At 42.6% G+C, this 13136-nt stretch overlaps 1 long non-coding RNA gene across 3 annotated transcripts in view; it reads right to left on the bottom strand.

The window, feature by feature from the left end:
• Positions 1-676: 676 nt before the first annotated feature.
• LOC128407419 (uncharacterized) overlaps positions 677-13136 on the bottom strand; it is a 50087-nt gene continuing 37627 nt past the window's right edge. For all 3 annotated transcript variants that reach the window (XR_008328794.1, XR_008328793.1, XR_008328795.1), the window contains 3 exons: positions 7759-7851; positions 2601-2751; positions 677-972 (listed from right to left, as the gene is read on the bottom strand). This is a non-coding gene — a long non-coding RNA (uncharacterized LOC128407419). The remainder of the gene's footprint in view (positions 973-2600; positions 2752-7758; positions 7852-13136) is intronic.

Consider the following 13136-nt stretch of genomic DNA (forward strand, 5'->3'; position numbering starts at 1 on the left):
GGGCTCATTTAATTGCTTTATAAAAATAGTCACTTGGTGTGAAGAACCCAGTGAGCTGGTCTGAGAAATAAATTTTCCTGAACAAGAATCACATGTGGTCTAAAATATAGATTGGTGGTTAGACCACCCCAGAATGGTGTCCCTGTATCCAGACAAAAGTAGGTACTTTTGTTGAATGCATTGGGGGGGGGGATCAATTTCAAAGGACAAGGTATATATGAAGGAGATGGAGAGATGAATAGCAAGGCTAGAAATGAATTCCAGAGATTCTATAGGGTTGCAATGCTGACTCTTCCTTCATACAAACACATATCTGTATTTCTTATGTATACGGTTAATGCTCACGGAAATGCTCAACTCAATCTTCACTATTTCTGCAGGATTTTTTCTCTCCTTTTAATCCTGCCAGTTCTAGTTTAGGTGTCTTTATTAAATTCTGTAGTAAGGTTTGGAAAAAAATCCATTTGCATAAGCTGAGTGCCATCTTAGATCAAGCATTTCTCATTGTGCACAAAGCAGATGGACGCAGCAGACAACTTTTGATCTGGCTTGCTTTGCAAAGTGATAATATAGATGGGAACCTTTGTGTGTCATTTTGTTTGCTTCAAATCCATTTAAATAAAACATTTTTTTAAAAAAAAAAACCCCACACAGATGAAGCTCTGAGCCTCTAAAGTGGGTTACCAGATTATGTGCTATCGCCATTTTAATTACATTTTGTTCCTTTTAATTCGTACATTTCTGTCAAATTGCATTTCTTTCTGGGAACAGGGGAATTTTCCAGCAGAATAATGTGGGCAAGGGATGATATAATTTGCCATCAAGCATTGTTGAGAGTGCTTGAAAGTCTAGTGCATGCTGCTCATCAATATAGACTGGTCCTGTTAGAAGTCTCATCTTACCAGCTTGGCTGTCACTCTCAGGTGTCATTTTTAGAGATGGCCCTTAAACCAGTTTTTGCGTTTCTCATGTCTGTAAACTGAATGGAAAACTTAGGTTGACTAGCATGTACATTCAATTTTAAACACACACACACACACACACACACACCCATTTCTAGAGTTTATTAAACCACCTCTGTAGATTGATGCATTCCAGATGAGAAGAGCTGGTCTATATGCCCATGTGATAATTTGCAAGAAGTTGCACATGTGGTACAGTCTACATAGGGTTGTATTACTTCAAAATGCACATAGGTTTTAATGCCTGACCACATTAAAAACAGCAGTGCCCTCCCTACTTACACTGAAAGCTTTCTTCCATCATGCAAGCAGCTTTTGCTGCAAGGAAGCACTTGATCATGCATGTGTTTTTTTAAATAAAGAACAACACATGTAGATCATCTCTAAAACACTAGCATGGAAACACCCTAAAACAAACATAGTGAAATTACATTGCCCAATCAAACACCAAATACTCAGTTTGTACCAGTCTTAACACCATGAGAGGCATGCCCAGTGTTGGAGCACATCCCAGATTCAATTTTCAGCATCTCCATTCGAAATGTTCTCTGTCGTAAGTGATGTAAAATGAAGACTTTTGCCTGAGATCCCAGAATTCAATTGCTTAGAATTCAGAGAGCAGGGCAAGGTGGCCTCAACTAATACTCTGGGCACAGGTCTTGTGCAACCACAAAAGCTACTTCTCTACCAAAAGAAGGAGGAAGACAGGAGAAAGCGAATGTCTTACAGGATCAAGGAGAAGTGTTAACTTGGGATGACATGAGCATTTTACTCCACATCATTTCTTGCTTCTTTGAGCATAATAGTTGAGACCCTTATCCTAGATGTACGATATGTAAGAAGATTAGAGGATAGAAGCATCTCTTTTCATGACAGCTGCCTTCCCAGGAGAACACTGACACGGCAGCAATCGGGGTTGAACAAACACAGAACCTCACAATGGGGACATATTTTGGTGTGTGTGTGTTGCTACATGTAGGACAAAGCAGAGAACTCATCTTCCCTAAAGCTTCTCCATGTTGCTGATGCAAATTAGATAAAAGATGCTAAGCTACCTTTCCTCCAGGGAGGAGAATCAAGCACTATCCTTGATTATGTTGGTGTGTGAAGAATAGCTGAAGACTGGAGATGGTCCATGATTTCAGACATAAACAAAACTGATGACCAGACAATGCCCATCCTAACCATCTATATGGGTCAGCAGTGATTTGAGGAACATATCTAAAGCAAATCAGGTACGCAATACCTGTGTGCCACAATAAGAGACAATAATCACCACAATAAGAGACAGTTGCCGTGCACTCGAGGTATGTGCACCTTCTACAAGGGCCTCATCTAATCAGGAGTTTGTGAGTGGAACAAGAGGAAAATGCCAATGATGATTACTGTGATATGGAAAATCTTTTGTTATTTTATTTGCACTGTGGCCAAGGCTTGTGCTTCATTCCTGAGCTTATCTAAGTGTGAATTCCCTGCTGCTTTCCCCCACATTGCAATTAGCTGGGAATCTGTGCAGGCATCTCGCTGCACTAAAACACTGCAAACAATTTTGAGGAGGTCAACGTTTTCCCAAGTGAATATACTGCACTTCAAAAGTGTTTATCTGAATCGAAAACATGTGAACAGGATATATATCACCTCTTAGTTGAAACCACTCTCAACTCCTTTTTCTGCTTCAGCCCCTGCCTCATTTCAAGAAGGTGAAACTTGCCGCTTCTTAATTCTTTCTGACTGTAGTTGTGGGGATAGGCACAAACCTGCATTTTCCTGAAATGAGCCCCAATGGATTCTATGATGGGAAGACAAAAGAAAGAAGGTTTTTAAAATGCTCATGCTTTAAATTTATTTTGCAACTATTCATTACAGTCACATTCAAAAGTACAAAAGAAACAAATAAAAGGAAAAACACAAAAGGACTGACTTACAAGAAATTCCACTTGCGAGGCAGCAAATATTATGCATGTACAGTATATACCCAACAGACTATAGCACATTTTGTCCCCTTCCAAACAGATTCCGGTGGACACAAAAAATGACAAAATCTTATTCCATAATTTTTAGTATTGGGCAAGAACCATGGTCTTTGATTGTGTGAATTGTCATACTGAATAAAGTCATGCCAAACAGCAAGACTCTGGACTGATCTGACATTTCAGTACCCAGAGATGGTGAGTTAATTACTCCATGACCTCAATACCCAAAATTTTATGTGCCACTTCCCAAATTGAGTTTGGAGTAGTGGGGAGCACTAAAACCCAAGACATAAGGTTTTGCAGTTGTCACCAGACTTCTTTTTATTTTATTTTAAGGAAAGGTCCCTGGATGAAGGCAGAAACCAGAGCATACTACAGTCACCTGGAGACTGTCCTATGGCCTTGTAGCTTGGAATGTTGGATACAGGATACATTTCTAACGCAGAAGCTCTTCAAGAACTAGATATAAATCAAACATGAACCAACTGCGAAAGTTCTAAGACCCACAAAAATAGGAAAATTTGTAATCTTCTACCCCTCAGACATATTCCAGGTCCCTGTTTTGAATGTTCAGATTTCTTCTTTTAAAAAGAAGCTCATTCAAGCTCATTCAAATATGGAGAAATCAGGAAAAACGTACAGGCAGCCATTATCCAGTTGCTCAGTTGGAAGTACAGTGGTACCTTGGTTCCCGAATTCAATCTGTTCTGGAAGTCCGTTCGACTTCCAAAACGTTCACAAACCAAGACACAGCTTCTGATCGGCCCCAGAAACAATGCCGACAGCCGAAACGAATGTTTGGCTTCCAAAAAATGTTTGCAAACCGGAACAGGTTTGCAACGTTCAGGAGCCGATTTGTTCAGAAGCCAAGCTATTCGGAAACCAAGGTACCACTGTAAATCTCTTTCCGTTTTTCTGTCAAATAAGTGCAAATGCACAGAGATGTTAATGTATTTCGCAAATTAAATATCTTAGAATTAAACAAATTCAGCCTCGTATGTTTTGCTGTTTTGGTCCAATTTATGAAGCCCCCTTTGGAATTCAGAGACTCTACAGTTCTCCCTATCAGCCAATGTCCGGGTGTGGTTGCCGGCAACCTTAATTATAATTTAAGATTTGTAAGTGCCTTATCCTTACGGGTCTCGGTTCTCATTTATCCCCACCCTAAACTCAAAATCCAGCCTTACTCTTGAATCAGATTTGAATTCCCAGATGTTGTAATCGCTATGTAGAGGAAAGAGACCACAGAGAGCCGTCCTGATGTTAATATGACCATATAGTTTGTGGTGTCTGTGATCAGCACAGGGGGACCATGCAATATTCAGGGACATTTTCATTATCAGTCAGCAACCCGAAGTTGGGCGTTACTTCAGTGCTAAATTGACATGGGGACCTATGTAAAAGAATGCATATTCCTCATTTTTTAAAAAAAACATAACACATTTAGGAGTGTGTCTAGCTGATTAAAAAATGAAACTTTTGAGCTATGCATGTATCTGGGGTTATTTTGCAGGGTTTTTTTTTTAAAAAAAATGATGCATGAAACTCTGGAGTTCTGCTGTGCTCCCTGCCAGATCTGAGTGAAAGGGGAATAAGAATCGAACCCTGACAACCGCAGCAAAGGACGAAGCGGCCACAAGGATTAAATGCAAAGGAATTGGGGGATTTGAGATGTAAATGAGTGCATAATATTTTGATACCGCCGAAGAATCTAATGAGGTCACATTTGTCAGTCACACACACTATTCTGGCCCCCTAATTATATTGTAAGGATAGTGTGGAAATGGAAATGATACCGAGCAGAGGATGACCCAGATGGTACAAGGACAAGGAGGCCTGAAGACAGAGAAACTTCATGCTCCGTAATGAGGAAATTGAGATCACTGTTGCCACTGGAATATTGGAAGCGGATAGATCATCTCCCTTGCAGTCCTTTGGGTTCCACTGCACATGAGCAACAGCGGAGGAGAGCCACATGGGAAAATGGGATGTGTGGTATCACTTTTGTGGGAGCTGGCTGATGGAGATGACCCTGTGGGCCACAGATGGCTGGAAGACCCCAGTTTCAGGGAAGCTGTACAAATCCTCCAGAAGAAGGGAGGCAACAGAAATGGAGTCCCTTAGCCCGTGTAAATGCTCAGTAGCTCTCCTCTGCTCTCCTTATGTTAGCTTTGCATTAAAGTCTCTGGACAGGAATATGGAGGAGAACAATAGCGCTGGTAACTATGAAGAGATCCCCAACAGGAACAGGGCAATATAGAACAGAAACAGCCCTGTAGCTGGCAGAAAAGTTAAAAACACAAGAAGAGCCCTGATGGAACAGACCAAAAACCCATCAGAGTCCAGCATTCCCTTCTCACAGGGGCCATCCAGATACTTCTGGGAGACCCAGAAGCAGGATATGAATGCAACAGCGCTCTTCCACTCATGATCCCTACTATTCAGAGGCATGTTGCTTCTGGTCCTGGAGTTCACATATAGCCATCAAGACAAGTAGTAGCTATCGATTGCCTTGAATTTGTATAATCCCATTTTAAAGCCATCCAAGTTGAGAGCCACCACCACATCCCCAGCAGAAGTTCAGCTCTGCTAGACCTTGTTGGACATCTGAGAGCAAACATAGGCTAGGAAAAAACACTGTGATTTGAGGGAGTGCCTTCTGCAAGATTAGCTACGTGCATGTGAAGAAATAGACATAGCTTTTGTGATTGTTCTGGTACAAGTCATTGCATTGCAGTGGAATTGGTGAGGACGGACAGAGAACCTGCCTCTGAAGTGGAAAACCAGCTGCTACTATGCCTCTGCTTCCCCAAGAACAGAAGCAGGAGATTGTTGAACTGGGAAGTGAACACTTTTACCCTGTAGCAAAGGAGACAAGTGATGGAAGACTTATCAATGAATTATCATAGTTTTGAGAGCCATGGTTAATCAACATATTATAATCTGTGAAGCAGTGAATCATAACAAAATAAGTAGGGCTGTGGCGCTTAGCCAATTAATTGGTTGGGTGAATCAATTAAAAGCCTTCTAATTGGTTAAAAAGGTGTTGCTGATTTACAGCTTGGGATGCTTGAGGATTTGTTCAGTCTGCATTTGATGAGGACCAAATCAGCTCATGAAACCGCTGCGCTGAATGTAGCACAGCAATCAGCAAAGTAATGTAGTTCTCTAAATTTTGTGCCGTGTTTATCAGTTAAAAAATGCACAAATGCTGTGAAATATGTTTTCACAAATACTTAAAAATTGTAAATATATATATATATTGTCAAATATGCCCAAAATTTGCATATATATATATTTGTATTGTATCATTGTAAATGTTCTGTGAACTATACAAAAGCCTTGCTTATTTGTAATGGCAAAAGTGAACCTCTGCAAACTACTCATTTTCAAACCACAGCTTGGAAAAAGATGCATTCTGGTGTTTGTTTTTGTTTTCCCGTTGACACATGACTGGAAAAGCTGCAGAGTGATTTTAATAAGGCAGGATAATATTTTCGATCAGTTCTAAGAAGCACAGACTAAATCCCGTGTAAGCAGCTGCTTCAGCTGCTAGCCTACAAATTATATTCAGATAAGATGCTTGCTCATTCCCGGGCTTAAAAACTGAAGTGGAGATTCAATTTCATCTACAGTGTCACACTCGGAAGGTAGGACCAGGATTCATATATAACTGCTTATTCAAATTCAACTACATTATTAAGACGCTGCTTGATGACAGGTAAGCAACCGGCTACATTCTTAACAGCATCTCCAACGGACCTGACAGCAAATTCCACAGGAAGAGTAATTGCTCTGGCTTTTACAAATTTAGGTTAGCCATTATGGTGTGCTCGAGAGTACTGGAAAGTGCTACATTGGACTTTGCTAACTCACCCAGTCATGCAAGTCCTTACCTTGTGCTGATAATTGCATTAGGGATTGTAGTACTAATTTGTTCGTACTAAGCAGGTAGGGATGGGGGGGGGGAATTGTTCATTGTACATTGCTCATTGCAAACCAACCTAATTCCCACATCTCAGGCAAATATGCAAACTTAAAATGCAGCTTTCACTTGAAATTCATTAAATACTAATAATTAGAGATCTCTAACAGAACTCTCAGCACCATCAACTGAATTACAACCCCCCAAGATTTGTTGGGAGAAGCCATGGCCATCACCTGGCCTAAAACCTATACAGTGGTACCTCAGGTTAAGAACTTAATTTGTTCTGGAGGTCCGTTCTTAACCTGAAACTGTTCTTAACCTGATGTACCACTTTAGCTAATGGGGCCTCCCGCTGCCACCGCGCCGCCACCACACAATTTCTGTTCTCATCCTGAAGCAAAGTTCTTAACCCAAGGTACTATTTCTGGGTTAGTGGAGTCTGTAACCTGAAGCGTCTGTAACCCGAGGTACCACTGTATATTTTTAATGCAAAATAATGCTGATATCATGGCTACATAGCGTAGCCACACAATTTCTCATGGAAGTTTGCAGTGCAATAGGCTTCTTGCATAATGCTGAATGGCTTGTGGATGTGCACAACACCTCATTCCCTTGTTTGCCTTCCGGTACGCTTCAGGCTGCCAATTTCTGACCGGCAACTATTCTGTGAGAAGGAACAATCAAACAGCACCAGATTCTCCTACCACGAGATTCATCAGATAAAACCCTGCAAAACAAAAGAGTGCTTTTGAAGCTGTGGTATCCATTCAGCAGAGCTGCATCTTCCCTGTTCCAGAATACAACTGCTGAAATTCCATGGGCAGGGATGCTCTGAAATAAAAGATGTTCTCTTGATAAAAAGGATTTTTGGCAGGCATACTGTCCAGACGCTCACCTCTTTCCTCTTGCAGTAGACAGCCAGCACCCCACACCCTACAGCAGGCTGTTGGAATATTGCAGCGGCACTAACACAGCTGGAGAAGATGACCTGCCAAATAAGAAGCAGAGAGGGTTTTTTTCTTTAAAAAAAAGAAAAGAATAGGAAGTCCTTTGCTGGAAATTTGGCAGCTAAAGACAAGTTAAAATGACATTGCCTGATGAATTTATCATTCCTGCCTCCTTGTTGCTTGGACCCCCAAAACACCCGAACCTATAGCAGTCTTTCTTACAAACTGCCATAATATTACCTCTGATTAGATTTCCCATTTGGGGTGAGCATTCATCCTCCTCCTTCTCCTCCCATCACTAGGAACCCATATGGCAGGCTTCCTCAACCTTGGCCCTCCAGATGTTTTGAGACTACAATTCCCATCACCCCTGACCACTGGTCCTGCTAGCTAGGGATCATGGGAGTTGTAGGCCAAAAACATCTGGAGGGCCGAGGTTGAGAAAGACTGCCATATGGCTTCTCTGTTGTTTAGCTTTGATTGAAAACATGGCTGTTTAGGAAGGCCTCCATGGCTCTGTTGGTTAGAGCGTGGTGCTGATAACACCAGGGTTGCAGGTTCAATCCCCGTATGGGACAGCTGCATATTCCTGCATTGCAGGAGGTTAGATTGGATGACCCCTAGGGTCCCTTTCAACTCTACAAACCTATGATTCTAAGTTGGTGATTTGGTCTGAAGCAGTAGCGGACTACATGGTGGAGTGGCAGCACTAAGACACTAAGGCAATGGGTCTTGCTTCTAGGAGCCCTCTGTTTGCCCATTGATTTGCATGCTGAGAACCTCCCCCCCCCCCAAGTGTCAGTCATGGAGCTTCTGTGTAGGGATGTAAGGTAAGGTTACCCAGTTTCCCGGGGACAGTCCCCAGATTTACAAATCAGTCCCCACACAAAATCCATTGAAGTTGAAAAGTGTCCCCGGATTCATTGAAAAAAATCTGGTAACCTTAATGTATGGACATTTCAAAGATCATGCCAACATCCATTTGCACATTAATCTGATGTTTTCTGTTCTGCTGAAATTGGTTTCTTTTGCACAAGTCTTCCTTTTCATCCTCTACTTGTATGGAAATGCATGTTTTAAGGAAATGTATCTTGTGGCGCACAAAATATCATCAACATATATTTAAAAATCAATTACTTTCCCTTGGTGTTCCTTGCATGCAGCAAAAGCAACAAAGAGTCTTGAAGCACCTTAATGGTCCATTACAAAGCTCCGCATGCTTGCAATTCTAGCCATGTCTACTCAGAAGTAAGCCCCATGGAATTCAATGAGGTGAGCAGAGTCAGAATCGCAGCCTAACTGGTTAGCTTGATTTCACAGTCCATCACCTGTCATCTTGTCTGCTTTCCCTCACCCAGGCATCAGGGAGGGATGGTTTAGCACCCTCTTGACATTTTGTTCTTTATGTATGAATTAATCCTTCAGTCAGTAATAATGCTCTTTAACCATAATGTAAGTCCTTTCTTTATTGCAACATTTTATGCATGCAAATGTTACTCAGAAAATGGTGATGTGTGGGTGTTTCTGCTGAAACATAAGCTCTCTAGGTAAGGTAAAGGGACCCCTGACCATTAGGTCCAGTCGTAACTGACTCTGGGGTTGCGGCGCTCATCTTGCTTTATTGGCCGAGGGAGCCGGCGTACAGCTTCCGGGTCATGTGGCCAGCATGACTAAGCTGCTTCTGGCGAACCAGAGCAGCACACGGAAATGCCGTTTACCTTCCCGCCGGAGTGGTACCTATTTATCTACTTGCACTTTGACGTGCTTTTGAACTGCTAGGTTGGCAGGAGCAGGGACCGAGCAATGGGAGCTCACCCCTTCACGGGGATACGAACCACCGACCTTCTGATTGGCAAGTCCTAGGCTCTGTGGTTTAACCCACAGTACCACCCGCATCCCAAAACTCTCTAGGTAATTTGTTTCAAATGTTGGGACTTGGCTAGTAGGGCAATACTTCAAAATGAAGATTTAGGGGACGGGTGCCAATCCATATGTTCCTCTTCACTTTGACTGCTAAAGTCCACAGGTAACAAAAGAGACCACTTCTTTCCATGGGAAAAGACAGAGCCGGCCCACCCATGATGTAGGGTGAAGGACCTGCCTCAGGCGGCAGAAGTGTACGAGGCAATGCTCCACCCATCCTGCCAATTTTGCCACGGAAAGGAAGGTGTTCTAGCTCACCCCACTGCCACTTGCCTTCCCCACCCCTGGGCAGAGAAGCAGAGAGAGCAGCAATATTTTGAGGAATGCCGTGGCTCCCACTGAGTTTGGTAAGAGCCAGGGCACCCGTAGTGGCAGTGCAAGTGGGACACAGCACGCTGCATTCACTTGATTTTATAGTTCACAGTAAAAAGTGGATTAAACTTACAACCCTAACCCTCCCCTGCCCAAGATGAAGTCCCATTCAATTCAGTGCTGCTGACTTCTGAGTAACCATGGTTAGGATTGACAGTCCTGGTGCATTTAGGCTGCCTCAGGCATCTGTCCGGACAGCAGCAATTCGACATCAATGGATATGTAAATGCAAAGCAATTTACATATCTATTTAGATATAAAGTGTGCAATGCATCTTTAAAATAACAACTTTTGTTGTGGAGGACTAAAGCAAAAAAGCACAAGGCTGTGCTGTGTTGGGGATTGAATGGGAGGAAATCCATTTGATAGTCCGTTTTCAGTGCGTTTCTCTGACATCTGATTCTGGGAAGCGTTCTATGGGATATAGATTCATCCCACAGGGAGCACCTGCAAAGTTTGGTGGGACTTGTTTTTGGTCCACATAATCTCTGCATGTAGTGTAGAAGCACATCCAACACTCCTTGACAGCTGGGCATTGTAGCGGGTGGCAGCTGCTGCTGTGGTGGCCAAAATGTATTTCAGAGAAGCTTGTTTGCCACCAACTATCTTCCCATGGAGGAACCCAGGATATACACTTCAGAGGAACCCCAGGCTTCTCCAGAATGCAATTACTCTGACACAAAGGGGTTCTAGAATGTCCTGAAGTTTTACACTATTAAATCCAATTAAATATGCTGGCGCAATGGAAGCTTAGCAGTATTGGGCTGCGGGGCATTTACATTTGCCAAAGCCAAGTATTTAAGCAGCACATGACTAATAACTTATTAGCACATTCTCCCAGAACAGCATGCTAATTATCCCTCTTGGAAAATCAATGGAAGAATGAGGCACATTGTATTTAAAACTAGAATGGGACAGTCCTCTCCACTTGCAACGTGAAACAGAGCATTTGTGCTGTATGTTTGCTTATTTAAAAGCAAACGTCTGTAACGGCAAAATTTTACTGAACATCCATTACTTTACCGCATGGAAATCTGTTCTTGGTACTATGGTTCTACATGCGTTCATTGCTTTGGGTAATAACCTAGGCAAGCCAAGAACCAGGAAACACGATTGTCTTCTGTCACATCTGTTTGAACAATAAACACCCTCATGTACTGAGGTATTATCAGGGATAGAGGCCTTTGATGACTGGTGCAGAAGTGTTTCCTAAATGCCTGGTTCCAGGGCCATACAGAGGAAAAAAGCTAGGAAGTGTGTACGTAGTGATGAAACACAAAGGTGAAGCCACCATCTGGGTAACTAATCAACAAGTTTCAGAACTTTTATATTGGGGTGTGCAGGAATATTGAATTCCGAGCTGAAATGGGGTGCCTTGGAGAAATCTGGGGCTTGTCAGAGGAAAAGTGGGATCCTTATGAGCCAACACAAGTTGAAGTGGGGGGACCCTCAAGCACTTGGGGTTCAACCCTCATGGTCCCTTCCAACTCTACAATTCTGTGTATAGGATTCTGTGTATAGGATTGCACTGTCAAATGAGTTCTGGGCTTTGAAGGGAAAACAAGTTAGCCTCTTGGGAGAGGAAAATGCCAGAAAACATGATACGTATGTACTCTTAATAATAACAAACTAATCAACTTTTATTTATATCCCACCCTCCCCAGCCGAAGTCGGGCTGTGGATCTAGTTGGAGTCATTAGATTTATTCCAAGAGAAAAATCTTTCACTCCGGTCAATATCTATTTGACACTGTAAAGCCTTTGGGTGCTACTCACTGCCTAAAAAAGTCGAGTTGCATTTACCGAAAACCAAAATTTTAAACAAGCCATTGAAAGGAGAGATTCTTTTTGCAGATGGCCAAGAATTGCAGCTCTCCTTTCAGTTTTGCGAACTACGGGTTCCCCCTGTGCTTCCTGACAAAACAATAACCCATTAACCTCTAGCGTGTTTGACACTTAACTAAGGCACAGCCCCTCAAGAAATCTTTCCCCATATTAAGGAACCTCCTGGCATCCTGGTACTTTGCCCTTTATGTAGCAAATTGCATCTCTGTGTCTATTTGTATCAGAGCCAGGGCCTTTTCAACGCTGGCTCCGGCCTGGTGGAACGCTCTGTCTCATGAGACCAGGGCCCTGCAGGATCTGATTTCTTTCCACAGGGCCTGTAAGACAGAGTTGTTCCGCCTGGCCTTTGGCTTGGAATCAATTTGATCCCCTCCCCCTCCCCCTCTTTCCTTTTTCCTTTCTCCTTCTGTGATGGAACTCCTATTTGGGGACTTCCCTGGCATTTTTCTGGTCCATGTAGGACCACTCTGGATAGTTGGCCTTGGTGAAGATTTGACATTTTCATCCCCAAAAGAGTTTCTACTGAAATGAGACTGCATTTTAATGTTATATTTTAAGCTTGTTTTTAAGTTGTATTTCAAATTGTTTTTATACCTGGTGTTAGCCGCCCTGAGCCCGGTCTTGGCTGGGGAGGGTGGGGTATAAATAAATTTTTTAAAAATTATTATTATTATTAGCTATAGCTGATGTTACCTTGCTGCAGTGAATGGCTAAACATGTGAAAGGGAGAGATGCATGCTTCCAAATGCAAGATTGGGCTGAGCAGAAGAACACTGCTGTTGGAAGCAGCTTCTTGGAGTGCAGCCACTGCAAATTTGGAGAAGTCTGGTAGTCTGTGTTTGGCTCAGTAGGCCAGAAGTTGTGAAGGCTGCTCAGAAGCATCTGTTTGTGCTTCACCTGGAAGGCATAATATCTTTAAGTGCCATTCATTATAAGCAGCATCTTGCAGTTTTGGCAGAGCTGGTCTTGTATATATTCTAAGTAGACATGAAGGTTTAGAGCTCAGCTCACTCATCCCGCACCAGCGCAGGGGCACAAACGGAGTCCCCAGGAAAGAAGGGGCCAAAGGCGCATTCAGCTATAATACTGCACATTATTTTTCTTTCCAAATTGCAGGTTCTGCATCTTAATGCCTTTTAAGACAACGTCACCTGCTGTTTTTGCTTCCTGACTTTCGTGTTTTGCTT

Source organism: Podarcis raffonei, chromosome 2, assembly GCF_027172205.1.
Source record: "Podarcis raffonei isolate rPodRaf1 chromosome 2, rPodRaf1.pri, whole genome shotgun sequence".
Classification (NCBI taxonomy): domain Eukaryota; kingdom Metazoa; phylum Chordata; class Lepidosauria; order Squamata; family Lacertidae; genus Podarcis; species Podarcis raffonei.